Consider the following 19,151-nt stretch of genomic DNA (forward strand, 5'->3'; position numbering starts at 1 on the left):
TGCTCTTAATGATTCAAATTTTTTTTAAGATATGATTGCTTTTATCAATATGTTAATTTAGTGCTTTGCTAAATTAATTGTGCAAAGGAAAGGCAAATAAAGGATATTGGTTGCTTTGATCTTTGTTTCTTGGTTGATATATATCTTCTCATGGAATTAGTAAAGGATTGTAGGATGCATATCATGTGTTAATGTCTAAAGTTCAGCGGTAGCTGAACCTAGGTTAACGCTAATCCGATGGGCGGACCGCTACTTGTGATGTTCTCAGGGCTTCCGCTACCTGTCAAGTAAAATACAGAGAGAGACCGCGTTGGGCGGTCTTCTTCTCTCCGATGCCTAAGTTAGTCAATGTATTTATGTTGACATAGTAACAGTATGTGAGTAGTAAATGCGTAATTAATGAGGAGAGAGGAGAGAACCTTTTATAGGTGAGGAGGGAGCTAATCTTCTCCATGTTTTAGATGTGGGACTGACGTGCTTCAGTCCCCAGCTTCTGGAGCTTCTGATGCTGTCTTGGCGCGGCGCGTGGCGGTGCGTCGGCGGTGATCTGGAGGTAAGCCGGGGCTCAGGCGGTAGCCTGCTTGGCTGTGTTCCCGTAGGTCACTCCTTTGGCGGGAGTTGGCACCTGCTGGCGATAGTATGAGCGTGGTTCATTATAGCTAATTATGCTTGCAAATGCCTATGTAAGTACAAGTCCCCCAAGTCCCCAGTCAAGGAGGGCAATCTTGGTTGGGGAGTTGCATAGCGGTTCAAAGCGTTACTTCCACTAGACTTGCAAGAGCATAATTAGCGTCAATGCGTTGTCAGCCATGGACTTACTGAGCAAAAGCTTTGTACCCTTTCGGGTGGGCCCCTGCTAGGCCCCCCAGGGAGTCCTCCACTCCCCGGCGAAGATAGATCTCCATTTGGTCGGTAAATTGTTTGTTGAGGGGAGCTGCGCTGAGCAGAGGGTGTTGGGTAGCGAGCCTAAGCTTTTGGTACCCGAGTGGCGGGGGTCAACGTGCCTGATCAGGGTTGTCGTAGACTGTTGACGTGTCCCCTTGTCCCGGAGGACATTGGTTTGACTGCAACGCCGCGTTGCGGTCTTTGTTAAAGTGAGGACCTGCCTGGCGGTAGCCTGGTGAATGGCGTTGCGGTCAGCGGTAATGGTCTTCCAAGGTGCCGAGGGAGAAGTCTCGCTAGCGGTGTTGCGCTTAGCGGAGGCTATCTCGCTTGCAAGATGGAAAGGGGAGAAGTTCCGCTAGCGGAGTTGCGCATAGCGGATACTATCTCGCTTGCAAGATGAAAGGGGAGAAGTTCCGCTAGCGGAGTTGCGCTTAGCGGAGACTATCTCACTTGCTCCCAATGAATGATTATTTTCCTTTTTGATGGTTACCTTGTACAGACTCTTCGTGTGACGGCGTTCGACATGTGGCCCACATGTATTGGGTTAGCTTGTGGATTTATGTCTGTGCAGCACGCCCGTCGCCTCGCCATAAATGCGGGTAATTATTGATTTTGTAACCGAGACGTCGTCTCGGTTAATCCTGAGAGTAAGTGTAAGTGTGGGGCACGTGTACGGTTATCGTGCGATGTCGTTTTTTAGCGGACGGTCAAGATTGGGTTGATGTTGACATAAAAGAGAGGGAAACCTGGTGGTTTGGCACTTTGCACTTTGATCTAGTATCGTCGTCTTCAAGCTTCGCTTTGCGTTCCGAGAAGCAGATTGCTACGATTCCCTGTAGTTATCGACCTTTGAAGCACGAAGATCTCCTTCAGTGAAGACAAGCGCCCTCGATCGCAACCAAGCCTTCACCTTTGAGATTGGTATCTTGAATCCCATCCCTGTTTTATTGGATTTCTGTGTTTGCTTTTGTTAGTTTCTGGGTTTTTGGATTTGGGGTACTATCTGTTCCTCCCCGGTGTGCTCTGAGGGTGTAAAGCGAGTTTTGGGGATGGGTTTTGGTGTTTGATAGAGAGTTGTGGTTTAGGGATATGCTAGATGGTCGAATATGGGTTGAGTACATGGGTGTGTTTTGTTCTTGTTTTGGCATTTTCTGGGCAATTGTTCTTGATGTTCTTGGATGCAACTGATAAAGGGATAGCTTAGATCCTGTGCAAATTGACTGGTTTGGGTTTTAGGGTTTTGGGATGGCTAGCGTCGTAGAGATCTCGAGCGGTGAGGATTCCGGGTCTGACGAGTCGCTCAACGTGGCGGATAGTGTGTTTATTGACTCGTTGTGTCCGTCTGCCCTAGCAGGAACCTCACCGTCCGAACCGCTAGACATTGTGCCGCTACGGACCATACCCTGGGAAGTTGCCATGGGTCGTGCTGGTCGTCTTGAGAGTTTTAGGGCAAGAGAGGATGCCGCTACTGGCAAAAGGCGGGAGGATAGGCTGGCGAGCAATAGCGCTGCTAGAGACTCCGCTGATGGGGTGAGAGAGGCTGGCGGGGAAGAGGTTGAGTCAACTTGGGTTCTCGGCGACGGTACAGTGGTTGATGAGGCGGGAGGGCCGATGATGGTGGCTGCCGTCAATCGTGTGAAGCGGGTGTTCCGCCTGCCAGGTGTTATGAAGCTACGACCGCCGCTGAAGGGTGAGAGAGCGTCGTTGTGCAGGAGGCGATTTTCCGCCAGTGAGTGACATTCCCGCTACTGCCCTAACATGTGGCAGTTGCTGATGGCACTCAACTCGCTATGGCGGTTGTCCGGCTGTGAGGGTCCAACTGTGGCGAAGGTGCTACACTTCTATCAATTAATATACATGAGGCGCCACGGTTGTAGTGGGCAGGTGAACCTGAGTCGTCTTCAGGGGGCGCCCAAATTAGTCGAGAATTTGAAGGATTCCATGTCACCTTGGCGGGGGACCTTCTGCGTTGCCACCGCCGGATGGGAGTATCAAGCGAGGTCAAATGAGGGGGAGCCGACATTCAGGATTAAGTCGGAATTCCAACCTATCCGAGGTTGTCGCTAGCTTCCGCTGCTCAGGGTTGGTTTTGGTTGCACAATAATTCCTTCTATTGTAATGACTTTCGTTTTTTTTTTTGTAGCGGGTTTGCGGTATAACCTAACGCATGGCAAGAATTCGAGGCTGTTGGCAGAACTGCAACCTGTTAGACCTTCGTCTACTCACCGGGTGGGAGCTGTTGGTCGATCAATAGCTGACAAGGGCTCTTGGTAAGTACCCTCCGCTGATGTGTGTTTTAGTTCGTTGTTTTGTCAGGCTAACTCTCTATTTTGTATAGATTCTCCGCCGGGCAACAGAGCGAGGCGTGAGGCGTTTGAGAAAGCCATGGACTGCGCCGAGATCAACAACTTCTTAGAGAGCATGTAGGCCTCTAGGCTGGTGACCCAGAAGACCGTCGTTGATCCCGAGACACTGGCGCTGTGTGAGTCTGAGACTCCTGTGGTGCTACCGATGCCGCACCACTCTCACCTTGGTGCTGATGGTTCGCCCGTCGTTCAGGCTGGAACAAGCATGGATCATGGGGCTGCCGACCGAATTGTGGCCCCTGCTGCAACTGTGAAGCAAAAAGAGAGAATGCCCGCTAACCAGCGTGGGTCGCAGAAGGAGAAAGTGGTGTCGTCGGCGGAAACAGTCACTATTGCGGGGTTGGAGCCGCAGAAGAGATCGAAGCCTGCCGCCGCTGGATCCACACTGGCGATGCTTCAGAGGAAGCATCGCCAAAATGACACCGATGAAGAGGAGGAAGAAGACGACGCGGAGACCATCGGTGCCCGCCAGCAGAAGAAAGCTAGACAGGCTCCGCCCAAGGCCCCCTTGGTCGCCGACAGTGAGGTGCAAGCGAGCGACCTGGACTCGTTTGCCGCTTACGTAGAGTTTCTGACCGACCATGAGCGGGGATTTCTTTTCCACCTTTGCGAGCGGCTGGGGTTTGGTGGCCTAGAGGGGATTGTGCGCTCGACTGCCATTGACCAATCGCCCTACAGTTCGCCCTTCGGGCACCTATCTTTTGGGTTGCACGAGATGTTCCTAGCGGCGTCGAGCCAGCCCCACGCTGAGCGGTAGTTAAGGGGGGAGCTCAATGATCTCTAGAGGGAGCTGGGGGAGGCCAGGGACAAGCTGGCGGAGGTGCAACAGCGGTTGACCAAGACCGAGTCTGATGCGGCGGATGCTCGCGGCAAGCTGAATATCGTCGTTGCGCGGGACATTGAGCTGAACAACCGTGTGGTTCAGCTGGAGCAAGACATGGCTCTGCTGCGGGATCAGCTGCGGCGAAGGTCAAGAAGATCGAGATCCTTCAGCGGGGCTCTGCCGCCAAGTCCGTAGAAGTGGCGCGGCTGGAGGGTGAGGTTGCCCAGTGGGAATCGGAGAGGAGCCGGATGGAGGTCGCCGCTGTGGAGGCTTTCAAGAAGTCGGCGGAGTACAAGAAGGCAATGATGGAGGCGGTAAAGGCCGGGGCCGTCGCCAACGTGGAACTACTAAACCAAAAGGGGGCCATCGACTGGGTCAAGGCCTCCCAGCCAGCTGGGCCGGCAGGTCAGAACGCACTGCCCGTGAAGGGTGTGGTTCCTGTTCAGGCTGAGGGTGCCCTTTTAGGTAGCGGAGAGAGTGGTGTGCGTCCGGCGGACGACACTTAGTGGACCCCACCGCCTACTCAGTTTCTGGCCTCCCACACCCTAGCGGATGGTACCATTATAACGCCGAGCCCTACCGCTCGTGGGTCTGATCAGATGAGCCTTCAGTCCGAGCAACAACCGCTGCCGAAGGGCGAGATTGCCGCTGTTGCCCTCCAACATCTATGAAGATAGCTCCATAGCCTGATGTAGTGCCGCTGAGGCCTGTCTTCCTCTTTTTTTTTTTTTTTTTTCTTTTTTTTTGCTCCTCCAAGGCCTTTTTTGTATTTTGACAATATATTTGGGCGGGTAGTCCCGACCTGTAATATACAGTTGGTTTTATTTTTCTTCTGAGATGAATGTGTTTATCGATTGTATTGTTTGCATATTTATGGGCCGCTAGAGTTTTGACTGCTGTTTTGTGATTCAATGAAACATTAAAGGGATTAAAATTGTTCCAAGTGCACGATGTAGCGGACGTAGTCCGCCGAACTTTGTTGGCTTTGCCCTTTAATTCTTGTGCTTGGACTTGGCGACAATGGTTTGAATAATTCCTTGTTTCATTGATAGCTGATATGTTAGCGTTTACAAAAAGCGGGGTTGTACCTATTGGGTAGCTTCCCTTAGCTAAATATTGAGTCAAAAATTTAGCTAAGCCAAGATACTCTAGGTTAGCGGCCTGATTATTTGTAGTAATACCGAAGGTGTTAGGTATTCCAAGGGTGGGTCATTGTGACGCCATCCTTGTCCATCAGGTAGAAGGTGCCGGGGCTGGCGACTTCTACAATTTTGTATGGACTTTCCCAAGTTGGGCGAAGTGCCGTTGGCAGTGAAATGACCTCCTTCATTACCCGGTCCCCCAGTTGGAGTTGAATTTTAACGCGTATTCCACGTTCAGTCCCCTTGGCACTGTCAAGATCACTCCGGCGCTGCTGGCCTTGGCGCAAGCGGAGCCATCCACGTGTAGGTTCCAGTCTGACTGCTGGGGAGATGGTTCTTCAGCGGTTACCATTTGCGTGCTCGGTTCAACCTGTCGCTCGGCAATGAAGTCTGCCATCGCCTGACCTTTCATGGCGGTTCTTGGTTTGTAGTCATTGTCGAACTCGCTGAGCTCGATAGCCCACTTGCTGAAGCGCCCCGAGTGTTCAGGGTTCTGCATTATCTGCCTAAGCGGTTGATTTGTTAAGACATGAATTGTGTGGGCCTGAAAATACTGGTGGAGGCGTCTAGAGGCAACGATGAGTGCTAGAGCGAGCTGCTCCAGGGGGGGATATCTTGTTTCAGCCCCGTTCATGCCTCTGCCTGCGTAGAATACGGGGAGCTCATCCTGGCCGTCCCGCTGGACAATGGCGCAGCTTACCGCTGACTGTGATACTGCTAGGTATATATACAATGTCTCCCCCTGCACAGGAATAGAGAGGAGCGGAAGTGCTGGCAAGTAGTCTTTCAAGCTCTGGAACGCTGCCTCACAGTCTGGGTTCCAGTTGATGACCTTCTTGTGGGTTGTCTTCAGGACTTTGAAAAATGGGAGACATCTGTCAGTGAGTCTGGAGATAAACCGAGAAAGGGCTGTTAGTTTGCTCTGGAGGCTCTGAACGTGTTTCTTCCACTCTGGAGTCCTCATGTTGAGGATGGCTTGTACCTTGTTAGGGTTGGCCTCTATGCCCGTTCACTGACTATGTAACCTAGAAATTTGCTGGCGGTGACGCCGAAGAAGCATTTTTCTGGGTTAAGGCGCATATCGTAGACCAAGAGAATGGCGAATATGATTCTAAGGTTTGCCATGTGTCCGCTGGCCTTTATGCTTTTTACCAACATATCTTCCACGTAGACCTCGATGATTTTGCCCAGATGTTCAGCGAACATAGCATTCATCAGCCGCTGGTAAGTTGCACCGGCGTTCTTCAAACCGAAAGGCATGACATTATAGCAGTATAGGCCCTTGTCGGTGGTGATGGAGGTGTACTCCTGGTCACCAGGGTGCATCTTGATCTGATTGTAGCCGGAGAAGGCATCCATCATGCTGAGTAGCTCGTGCCCAGCAGTTGCATCGACCAGTTGGTCTATGCGAGGTAGCGGGAAGCTATCCTTGGGGCATGCCTTATTGAGGCCCTTGAAGTCAACACACATCCGCCACTTTCCGCTGGGTTTTTTTACCATGACCAGGTTGGAAATCCACTAAGGGTAATTGACTTGGCGGATGAATCCAATGTTCTGGAGCTTGGCAACCTCTTCCCCTATTGCACGGTATCTCTCCTCATCAAAGGCCCTTCACCGCTGCTTGACAGGGTAGGCGGATGGTTTGATACTTAATTTGTGTGTGATGATCTCGGGGGAGATGCCTGGCATGTCGGCATAGGACCATGCAAAGACGGCAACGTTGTCACGTAGAAACTGGGTGAGTTCAGCCGCTACCTCTGGGTCTAGCTGAGCGCCGATGCGGACTGTCCGCTCAGGGTACTTGTCGGAGATGCTGATAACCCTCAAGGATGTGTCTGGGTTGACAGGCTCCTTTTTGACATATTTCTTCTCGTCATCCCTAGGGTCCTGAAAAGATGTCTGGTGCCCGAACATTGGTTCCTACCGTAAGGATCTCATGGCGGCGCGTCGACCGCGACACAGTCTTTGAATAACATTCCCGTGCAAGTTGTTGACCTCCCTTCACACAGCCTATCCCGTTGGGGGTAGGGAGCTTCATGAGGAGTATGTATCCGGCGATGATGCACTTGAGCTTGTTGAGTGCCGATCGGCCAATGATGGCATTATAGGAACTGAAGTAGTCCACAATGATGAACTCTGTATGGATTCCCGCCGTGCATGGGCTAGCGCCAATAACTAGTCGCATGTAATCAAAACCCAATGGCTGCGTGACGTCACTGGAGAAGCTGAGCAATGGCTCATGATCCTGTAGTAGTTTTCTATTCCGCTGGAGTTTGTTGTAGCAACCATTGAAGATGACATTTACAGCGGACCCGCTGTCAACAAGAACCCTTCCCACCGACCATTTATCTAGTATGGCGTCGATAAAAAATGGATCGTCGTGGGGTAGATGTACTCCGCACTCCTCCTCCTCCTCTGAGAAGGTAATGGGCTCCCAACCAGATTTTGGGAGCTTAGCGGACCTTTCATAGCGGATATTGCACACCTCATTGGGGTGGTTAGCTCGTGCATAGCGGTTTTTTCTCTCTGTGAGACATGTTAGTGATTGGGGCACCACCGTCAATGGTGTTGATGCGGCCCATGGGCTCAATGTTGGCGATCACGGGTGGTGGTTGGTGCACCTAGAATTGTTCCATTTTACCATCTCGGTACAAAGTCTCAATAGCTGTTTTGAGAGCATTGCAGTTATTGGTATTGTGCCCGCTGTCCTCGTGGTATTTACACCACTTGCCGGTGTTTCTGGGTTTACCCACCCTTGGGTACTTTCTTGGGGGTGGTGGCGGAATCTGGTCCTTGCACTGGTCGTATATTTCCTCATATGAGGCCGTGAGGACTGTAAACACTGCGTACCGCTGGGAGGACTCCGTTTGTTTATTACGGTTATCCCCATGAGATGAGTGGTTGCCCTTATTGTAGTGTTGGTCCTTTTGCCGCTTGCTCTGGTAGTTGCCTTGTTGCCACTCCCTCTTCATATCAGTTTGCGGTGTGGCAGGGGCCTTGTTAGCAGTTTCCTGATGACTGGATGAAGGCTGAGTGGACTTTGCCGGTGTCGGCGGAGGTGGTGGGGTTTCTCAGTATGTGATGAACTCTGCCTGTGCATGGATCACAACCTCGCTCATGACATGATCATACGCAGCGTTTGGATGGCTGTAGTTGAGATGGTAGAGAAATGGCCCCTTGAGGAGTCCCTACTTGTAAGCTGCCAGCGCCATTGTCTTATCAAGATCGCGGCACTGGGACGTTGTGACTCGCCATCTGGTGACGAATGCCTTCAATGTTTCTTCCGCTCCCTACCTGAGGTTGAATAGCTGAGTTGTGTTGTGGTGTCCGGCAGCCAATAGGATGAACCGAGAGAGGAAAGCATTTGACAGTGCGTGGAATGAGTCAATGGACCCTAGCGGGCACTCAAAGAACCAACTCATCGCCTCACTATCCAGCGTTTCGCTGAACAAGTGGCAAAGGGTGGCGTCATCGAACCCCTTGTTATTGTTGACTTTCTTGAAGGTGTCCATATGGACAAAAGGGTCAGTCATGCCGCTGTAATGTGACATCTTTGGCGTCTTTGCTTGCGTCGGGCGGATGGCATGCAGGATCCTGGCGGTGAATGGTCCTGGCCTGGACGCAAAGAGTGGATTTGGCATTGGCGCTGGGGCGCCTGCCTCCGCCTGGATTAACCTTTGCTCTAGTTGTTGCATCCTTTCCAGGATTAGGGTGGTTGCGTCACCGGTGGGTCCCGCCTGGAGGTTCCTCTGGGCCAGCTCCCGCTTAGGGGCAGGTGGATTTCCCTCAGTTCTAGCCCTGATCTCCGAGCGGTTGGTGTGTGGTTGTGACTCCGCCTCCTGCTCCAACATTAGCCTGGGAGGGGGAGGTAGGCCCATCCTCAATAGTTTTGGTAGGTTCAGCGGTACCTGCATCTGTATGATTGGTCCGGGTACCAATCCGCCAGTGTTGGGCTGACTGCGCCTGGTGCTCCGCGATTGCTCGCTTTGCGCTGTGTTGGCGTTTGCTTCCAGCGCCTTCTTCAGCTCATCAAATCTTGCCATCAACGTGGCCACCTGCTTTTGGGCCTCGGCTTTTTCTCTGCGCTCATGCTTGCGCTCCATATTTGATTTGTGAAGGTCCGCCAGTGCCAGCTCATACATTGCGGCAAGGTCCTGCACCGGTGGGCGGCTGCCGCTCGACTGAGCCTCCACCGTAGTTTGGGTTGGCGAGACTTGGGGAGCAACCTGGGGTTCCACGCCGGGGTTGGCCGGTGTGTTGAATAATGCACGGTTAACGTTAACTGCTGGATTAACGTTGATCGTGGGGTTGGTGGGGTGGGGGTTGGCGGATTGATCCGCTCGTTCTTCAGCGTTTCTCCTGCTAACGTTAGTCATGGTGGCGAGCCTAGGTTAACGCTGATCCGATGGGCGGACCGCTACTTGTGATGTTCTCAGGGCTTCCGCTACCTGTCAAGTAAAATACAGAGGGCGTTAGAGGGAGACCGCGTTGGGCGGTCTTCTTCTCTCCGATGCCTAAGTTAGTCAATGTATTTATGTTGACAAAGTAACAGTAGGTGAGTAGTAAATGCGTAATTAATGAGGAGAGAGGAGAGAACCTTTTATAGGTGAGGAGGGAGCTGAACTTCTCCATGTTTTCGATGTGGGACTGATGTGCTTCAGTCCCCAGCTTCTGGAGCTTCTAATGCTATCTTGGCGCGGCGCGTCGGCGGTGATTTGGGGGTAAGCCAGGGCTCAGGTGGTAGCCTGCTTGGCTGTGTTCCCGTAGGTCACTCCTTTGGCGGGAGTTGGCACCGGTTGGCGGTAGTATGAGCGTGGCTCATTGTAGCTAATTATGCTTGTAAATGCCTATGTAAGTACATCATGAATTGAGCATGCTTGGTGGTGGATAAATTGTCTTCACCATTTTCATTCATTCATCGTCAAAACCCTAATAATGTTTTGTTATTTTATGTTTCTAAAAATTTACGATTTTCAAACTCTAAAAACCCCCAATTCGTTCTTTGTTTTGTTTTCTTAAAATCAAAATTTTCATCTTTGTTTGCATATAGATTTTGTAATTTTTCTATGTTGTGTTATAGTTCTTTTTGCGTTAGGATTTGTGTATTTAGTATTTGTTTAGAATTTGTACTTCTTTCCTAGTTTGATTTAGTTTCCTACTTCGTATATAATTAGTGTTTGTGTTCTACTTGAATTAGGATTCTTAGTTGGACTGTGATTTGTATTCCTTATCTGCATTGGTTTCAGATTCCTAATGTGTGTCTAATTTGGATTTATTATTTGTACAGGATTATTATTGTTTTAATTCTATAAATACTTGTGATTTTTGTTTCTTTTGTATAGTTGTTCTATCTTCTTGATTTTTATGTTTGTTGATATCACTTATACCACATACCGCCAAGCATAAGCAACGACCTCTTAGGTGGGCCCCGCGGCATGGCTAGTCCCGCCTACGACATGCATCCGGTAGTCTGACACCCGAGTTACCTCGTTATGGTGGAGGTCGGCCGGTACCTTGCTAGGAGGCCACCCTCCCATGCTCTCCAAGAGGCTTCAAGAGAAGCAATATGTGTATTGTATCCCACATTGGAAATATAGAATAGATGGGGACTTCCTTTAGCTATAAAGGGAAGTCCTCCTCTTCTTAGAGAAGGATGGATCCATGATCCTTATACTTGTATCACTACAAAGGTCACTTGACCTCACTCATAGTAAAATATCTAAGTGGACGTAGCCTTGCCTCGAGGGCAAGGTGAACCACTATACATGCGGTGTCGTCTCTCTCTTTCTCTCTCTCCTCATCATGCTTCTTAGTTATCGTATTCTTCTGTAGAAACATTGGCGCTAGAAGAGGGCCCCTATGTTTGGGTTCGAACCTCCGACCTTGAGCAAGGGTCATGTACAGGAACCACCAATCATGTTGGCACAAGACACCTCTGACCTTAAGGGTCATGTACGGGTACATAAGCTTCCGGGTACATGGGGGTACATGCAGGACACCCTACCCTCAACCTCACCCAACCCTTCGAGCCTGCGGGTACTATAAAGCTTCCGGGTACATGAGCCTCCTAGGAGCCACAGGGTACTATGATCAGCGGGTACGTGAGTCACCGGGTATTTGCACATCCCCGTACCCTCAACCCCACTCCCAAGCCTTACCCTTCTCCGGGACTCTCATGAGTAGGCGGGTACGCACAGGACCCCGTACCCTTATTTCTACAACCAAGGTCCACTTTCAAAAGTTCCCGACCGGGACTTGTTGAGAAGATCCCGGTGACCCACGTACATTGAGAAGTTCCCTAAACACCGTTAGCATCCCGGTGACCCACCCAAGAACCATCTTTGTTCCGGCACCGAATCATCTTGGTTATGACACGGGCAGCTCCAGGATTCCAACCGTAGACCCACTATGTCTTGTCCCACCCATTGCGATCCTATCGGTACTGCAATTGACCCTCCCCGTGAGCAACCTCCACCGGTAATTAGTCTAATCCAAGATACCGGATATCCTCAATATAATCCCTGAGCAGCTTCGAACACGACCCCGGTCAAGGATCCATATGTCCGGCACTTTGAGTACTCGCACACCCTTCTGGGACCTTCGACTTTTTCCCTACCGGGATCGTCATCATCATTGTTACGGGGTGTCAAGCGCCATCCGGTACTCGCTAATCTAGCTCTCGATACCCGGTGGTTTACACCTTTGCAGAATCTTTGACGACTTCTTGGTCGAGCGGCCTCCGATACTCGCTACGCTTTCTCGGTTCATACCTGGCACCGGTACTCTACCGACACAACAATGATAGCTACCGCTAGAACTTCATTGCCTCGGTTCAAACAAAGGAAAAACCCCAGCTTTCTGGTAACGAGAGCCCTCTGCCTTCACCGGTACCCTTGCCATCACCGGTAACAGCAGACCACCGTGTCAACTATCATCGGTACCAGCTACCGAACCCGGAGATAAGTACCGGACTCGCTGGCCTCCTTCACCAACTCCTCCTCTCTTAGGCATGAGAGACAATCCGGGATTTTTTTGCAAATTAAATAAATAAATAAAATAAAATAAAAATCTTGGGACACCCAGACAATTGCTCTGGACATCCGAGAAGCTAGTTTGGAGACCAACCCAGAGAGCACAGGCCACCGGGGATCACCCCAGCAGGTTTTTGACCTGATAACACGCCAACCTCCATGCCCCAACCATCCGGGTACCCACCGATCTACGTAACCCGGAATCTTCCTCCTCCGGGTACCCCACTTTGAGCTTTGCCAGAATCCCAGAACTGTGCGTTGCTCTTGGCCGTATACGTCTGCCATGCAAATCTAAGTCTTCGCACTCACCATATCTCAAATCTATCAGTTATCATATCGATTGTTTTACCTCAATGCAATTTTTTCGTAGACTGAGTTCAACTGAATGATATCATTAATGACATATCAGACAAGGTATGTTGCTGCATTCCCTTAGTCATCGGATTCCTTGATAAATATTAACGCTTACTGTATCATTTTTTATTTACCTGAATAAATACTTTTCAATGTATTTGGTGTACGATTATATCACAGAGCTCAACTCATATATATCATATGAGCAATTGAAGAGTGAACGAGGAAGCCATGGATTGGAGAGTGATTACTATTTACTGGCATTGAACTTTTCCCTCAACGAATGAGCTTTTCCTCTGTAAAGGGTCTGATTCTCAATTTCTAATCTCTATTTACTCTAACGAAGACCTTATTTACTTTAATGAGGATTTTTTTTCTAATTACCACCCACATGTGTCCTCAAAGTGATTACATGAGTCCTCAGAGTAGTAAATATTATATAAAATAAAACATGTATGAGAAATGTTAATGTCCATAGTTTTACCCAGGAGAATTCTTGAGTACCTTGGTGTTTGCCATACCCTCATTTTGTTAAATATTTTGGACCATTGGATTAGTAATATATCTAATGGTTCAAAATATTTAACAAATTGGTAACTTGTTTAGCCCTTAGCCTTTCTAATTATGCTACTCATTTCCAATAAGCAAAAATGTTAACACAAACTACCAATTGAATTGAAAACAATAAAGCCAATTAATGTTTGATTATCAATTGACAATTGACAATTATGATTTTTCCTTTTTCAAAAAAAAATTAAAAGAACCTTCTATCCTAAGTTCACCGAATTACTATTAGTTAAATAGTCTATATTACTAATTAATTTTTTTATTAGTGAATTAATGTTTGATTAATGCTTGTTATTAATGGATAATTACACAATTGAAAATTATGTTTTTTCCCTATTAAAAACAAAACCTTCTAACCTAAGTTCGCAAAATTAGTATTAGTTAAGTAGTCTTTATTACCAATTAATTATATCATTAGTAGTTTCCTTAACCAAATATAATTCTTTTTACATGCATTTCATGACAACCACAACAATTAGTGTAAAAATAAATAATATTTGTTTTAAATGTAGTCAAATGAGAACCTACTTTAAGACTTATTTACTCAAATGAGAATCTACTTTACTTTAATGAGAACCTATTACAATTACCACTTTTAGGAATTAATTACTCAAATGAGAACCAACTTTACTCTAACGAAGACCTTATTTACTTTAATGAGGATTTTTTTTCTAATTACCACATGTGTCCTCAAAGTGATTACATGAGTCCTCAGAGTAGTAAATATTATATAAAATAAAACATGTATGAGAAATGTTAATGTCCATAGTTTTACCCATCCACATTTGTGTAATAAAGTTCTCCCTTGCGTAATGAAAGTAATATATTGTGTAATGTCCATCGTCGAATTAGTAATTACTTTTAATCGACGTAATTTACCACAAATTCCAACAATTGATGAAAAAAAGAAAAATTTTGTTCTAATTATAGTAATTACTCCACCTAAACTAATGTAATAATTTATGGACAATTTAACAAGTATGACAACAAATTTGTTGTCAGAGTGGTAAATCTTTATGTTTTTATCATTAATGAAATGATTACTACAATGACTACACATTTTACCACAATCACAACAATTGATGTAAAAGTGGTAACTTTTGTCCTATTTATAGTAATTACTCAACCTAAACTAATGTACTAATTTATGGACAATTTAACAAGTGCAACAACAAATTTGTTGTCAAAGTGGTAAATCGTTATATTTTTATCATTAATGGAATAATTACTCAATGACTACATATTTTACCATAACTCGAAACTATTGGTGTAAAAAAGGTAACTTTTGTTCTGATTGTAGTAATTACTTCAAAAACTATACCATTTACAAGATTACCAACTATTTTACAATTCCGACAACATTTGTGTTGTGAACATGGTAAAATTAAAATTAGACCAAAAGATATGTAACAACTCAGTATTGTAAGGAGCTTCTCCACTTGATAATCAAGGTTCTAAATTTGATAAAAGTTGTCCAAATATGATATTTACATCTTTGACCACTCAATTACAATAACCACAACAATTGTTGTCATAAGTCATAATTGTAGTTCAACTATGTGTAATTTATTATTTTGACAATACTTGTTACATGATTTTTAACAATGTTACATATCAAGAAAGAGTGTGTTGTTAATATGATAAATTTTATTTTTAAAAATGACACTTGTCAATATTTAATTAGGTAACCTGTTGACCAGTTCAGAAGGTTTCCACTATATTAATTTACTAAAAATAAAAAAATTAAAAAAATAAGGGTATGACATACATCAAGGTACCCAAGACGACCCCATGGAATATGCAATAGTTTATATGAATAATATATGAAGCTGTAGTGCTTTTTTTTTTTTTCCAGATGACTGCATTAATCTTAGTCATATCATGACTGCATGCATTCTATGATTTCGATCTTCTATATATTAGTTTTAAGAAATTTATGATAGCACCTGAAATTAGGGTAGTGCTTTTTTTCGATGTGTTTATTCGGTTTTGTTTATTATGTCTGTGTCCTGTGTCCATTAGGTGTGTAACAATTAGAGACTGCATGTAAGTAAGCTTGCATCTTACTGATCAGTATAATATATGCTTATCTTCTTATAAATTTTCATTATTTGCTGTAAGGTTTATTTGCATTTGGAGTCTCAAGTTAGGCAAAAGATAGTGTGATCAGAATACTGTGTGATGGGCATGATCAAACATTCTTATAAATTTTCATTATCTGCTGTAAGGTTTATTTGCATTTGGAGTCTCAAGTTAGGCAAAAGATAGTGTGATCAGAATACTGTGTGATGGGCATGATCAAACACCAGATATTAGGAGAGAATAACTATAAGCCTGAGTGATGATAATAAATTTAAAAAATAGGAGCAGGCAAGTGGAGGGAGGAAAGAGGGAAAGAATCCAACATTTTCAAATAAGAAGAGTTACTTTAACCATTTTTTTATTGAACATTAAAGGAGAAGATAAGCAAATTTTATAAAAGATTTGGAGTATTTCTTCTCCTTTATGTTCAAATTTTTTTGTTTTTGCACAGGCAGAAGCAATAATCAAAAACGAATATACATCACTACTTGGAGATGAGGCAAAGGGTTGGTTGGATACCACATATCTGTCCCAATCTGGCAATTTTCGTATCTCAAGAAGAAATAAGGTGATAGTGACTTGAATATCTAGCACGCTCTATATTCTAACTGTTGACTGCTTTATTTTATCCGACCATGTAGTGATGTATAGTTACTTAAAACTAAAATTCAGTTGCTCCTAGCTAAAAATATCGACAAATAACTTTGTAGTGCAGGGAACAACATTTGTTCTGCAAGAGAGAGCTGAACTTAGGCAAAGACTATTTTCAATCATGTCCACTGGTACAAGAGTTAAAGAGGTAATATTTGTGAATCCAAATGTGTAGTTTGTATGTCAAAACAACTTTTCTTGCTGATATGGTTTCTGGCTACCATATTAATACTGCAGGTAATCGAGGAGTTTATTTCCTTATATCAAAGTATAGGTGAATTGGAACTCCAAGAAGGGGAATGGGAAATGGTTTGGAGTTGACAGGTAATAAGAGTCATGTTCAAGTGAAGATTTACATAAATGTGATTACAAAAAGGTTATTTGTTTGTACTGGATTATCTAAAATCCTAAATGAAATGAAATAAAATAAAATAAAGAATGATGAAATATGTAAAATAGGTTGGTTTATAACTGCTTATAATTAATCTCAGCCCTAAGAGTCATGAGGAAAAGTGCATGCAGGCATGATGTCCTATCTGAGTTTAAGTCTTTAATATGATTTGAGTAATCGGAGTATTAACTGAGAGACTAGACAAAGTAGAGAAGTAGGGAGTTTGAAAAAGTAATCGGAGTATTGACAAAGAAGTTTGGCAATGCTTATTCCTGCCTCAAAGAAAGTTAAGCTTCAAATTTTTTTTTTTTTTTTTGGGGTCAGTTTTGCTAAGGTGGAAGCTGTCGTTTTTGTCAATGCTTTTGTTAGTTCATTTATGATTGATCAATAATTCATTTATGGTGTAGAAAACATATCTTACTTTCATTGGGTATCTGGCTATAGAAAGTTACGTAGTAACTCCCAAAGCATTCTGATGTCTGAAAATTAGAAGCCTTGCCTCAGATGGTTGAAGTAATTGTATTAAATTTGTAGAACTAAGCCTCAATCTAACCAAGCTGCTTTTTGTTCTCATCAGTTGAATGGGATATTAGGCAGTATTTGCTTTATTAATTGTTTACTTCTCCGTTCATTTGGCTAAGCAGATAAGATACAATTGGTAGTAGATATCAGCATAACTTTAGTTTCAAAGAGTTTAATCAGTTCTACTCTTCATGGATAACCAGCTATTATTCCTTCTGTTTTTCCTATAGAATAGAAACTAAAGAGTTTATTTGTTTGGATAATAATAATAATTGTGCTAGCAGACTCAAAAGGAAAAACTGAAATTAATAACTTTCTGAGTTAGTTTGTCGACTTGATTGTTACCCTATTCGAAATCAGACGTGCACATCTTATGGCCATCTTTGTAGCATCATGGAAATGCTCTGTCTCCTATTTGGCTTTCAGTCTTTCACTATTCTGTTTTTAATGGGGGTTTTGGCGTTATGCTTTACTACATCAGCCACAAATATAGAATAAAATTATATAGGGTTTAGAATCTTGGGTTTTTGAAGTTACTACAACCAAGATTATACACAATTTCAACATTTTTCCAGTTAACTACTGTTCTTTCTCTTCATCTTTTTTTTTTTTTTTTTTGAGATATAAATTTCAGTCATGAGGACATAAATGATATTCAAATTTGGTTCGACATAGATATGACTTGGACTTTGATTCAGTTGGCTTCCCTTATTTTGTTTTCCAATTTGGACTTTTTCAAAGCAATACTCAATTATCTGAAATGGTTGGGACAACAGGGTAGTTAATTAGTTAAAGATAGGTTCATGAAATGGGGTTAAAGGGTGTATGTTGAAAGAACGATAAAGATATAGCTGTACTAAATTATACTGTACTAAGAAAAGATTGATTAAAGACCGTGGACATTACTTTCAATTTTCTTTTGTACTTCTGCTTGCTTATATTTGCTACTAGCATAGTTGCTGCTATAACTGATGCATGTATAGAAACCACAACGCGTCATAAAATATATAGCTCCTCCAAAGTTGATATTTCTTATGCTGGTGTTGCTGAGGTTCAACCAATTAACTGCCTTTTGTTCTAAGCTAATTCTCATCGCTTTTCTGCTCATAGAGAGCGATCCATAGAGATATCAAAGAACGATCCATAGAGGGATCGGGTGTGTGTTTTTTGCTTTGTAGGAAGTCTTAGTGTACTGTTACAAAGCATCATTAGTGTTTTTTTTTGTCTATAATGTTATTTTCGTACAATTAGTAATAAAATTCTTCAATAAGTGTTTCGTTTTATAAAGTGGAAATCCTTCCTTTAATTTGTAAAACTTTCCTCCTACCTTTACTTGCTTTCTGATTCATGTTTTTCCTTATATTGCTTTTGCAGCAAAAGTCTGAGGATCTGAAAAGCAAGGGTTGTCAATTTCTAGGTATGGATTGTTGCCAAGACCATTTGCTATTTTCTGTATTGTTAATGGCTCCCAAAAACCAATGTTTCCTCAACATTCCTGGTTTGATTTTCACGATTCTTTCCGGCTTTTTCATCACAGAGTATAAATATTTTGTGTCTTTTGCTTCTCAGTTACATTTTTTTTTTCAAGAAAATTTTGTGGGTTATGGGAAACATTGTAATGGTTATGTACTCTTTGAATGAATCTTCATGTTCTCCTAAGCTGTTCATCTAAAACAAAAGATGAATTAGATCATGTCCTATCTTTGAGATCTTATCAAAGTTTCCAATATCAATAGCAGCTGCCAACAAATAGGCTATCTTAGTTTATATTCTCTGCCCTTCTAAGATTAATTCTATACTAACAATTAAAGGGGATTAACAAGAGGGACTAGGAAAAGGCACTATGTAGTAAATGAAAGCCTTCAATTCAGAGACAGACCTGCCTAAACTTTAAGTACGTTTCGTGGTTGCAATGCACATCCCGCAGCAAAGCGCGGGCACCGCTAGTTACATTACAAACTACAGTATCACGAGATTGGCATGTGCTTAGCTCGATTGATTATTCAAATCATCGAATTCACATACCTCGCTTATTAACGTCACCTTGACTAATACACATTTAATCTTGCTGCCATGCATGGTAAGAAGTTCTATAACCACTTCACCCCTGTCCCACTTAGACTATTGCACAATTCATATATAGATATGAACTATCTTGCATGATCCATGATCCATGATCAAACTTGATAATGTATGGCACATTTGCTTTATTTTTATGATCTACCACAATTATGCATGCTCAATGTCACGCTACCATTATCATACGTGGAGATGGTTAGGCTATAATGGCTGCACATACATTAATTTTGCATAGACTCAGCACGTAGCCAACACCCG

At 44.2% G+C, this 19,151-nt stretch overlaps 1 long non-coding RNA gene across 2 annotated transcripts; it reads left to right on the top strand.

Moving 5' to 3' along the window:
* Positions 1–12,575: 12,575 nt before the first annotated feature.
* Positions 12,576–16,378, top strand: LOC112191316. 2 transcript variants are annotated; one of them, XR_002932916.2, is made up of 5 exons: positions 12,576–12,661; positions 12,782–12,906; positions 15,702–15,818; positions 15,961–16,049; positions 16,139–16,378. It is a non-coding gene; the product is annotated as an uncharacterized LOC112191316 (long non-coding RNA). The 2 variants fall into 2 exon arrangements; XR_002932917.2 differs by having other exon boundaries at positions 15,966–16,049.
* Positions 16,379–19,151: the final 2,773 nt, after the last annotated feature.

Source organism: Rosa chinensis, chromosome 3 (assembly GCF_002994745.2).
Source record: "Rosa chinensis cultivar Old Blush chromosome 3, RchiOBHm-V2, whole genome shotgun sequence".
Classification (NCBI taxonomy): domain Eukaryota; kingdom Viridiplantae; phylum Streptophyta; class Magnoliopsida; order Rosales; family Rosaceae; genus Rosa; species Rosa chinensis.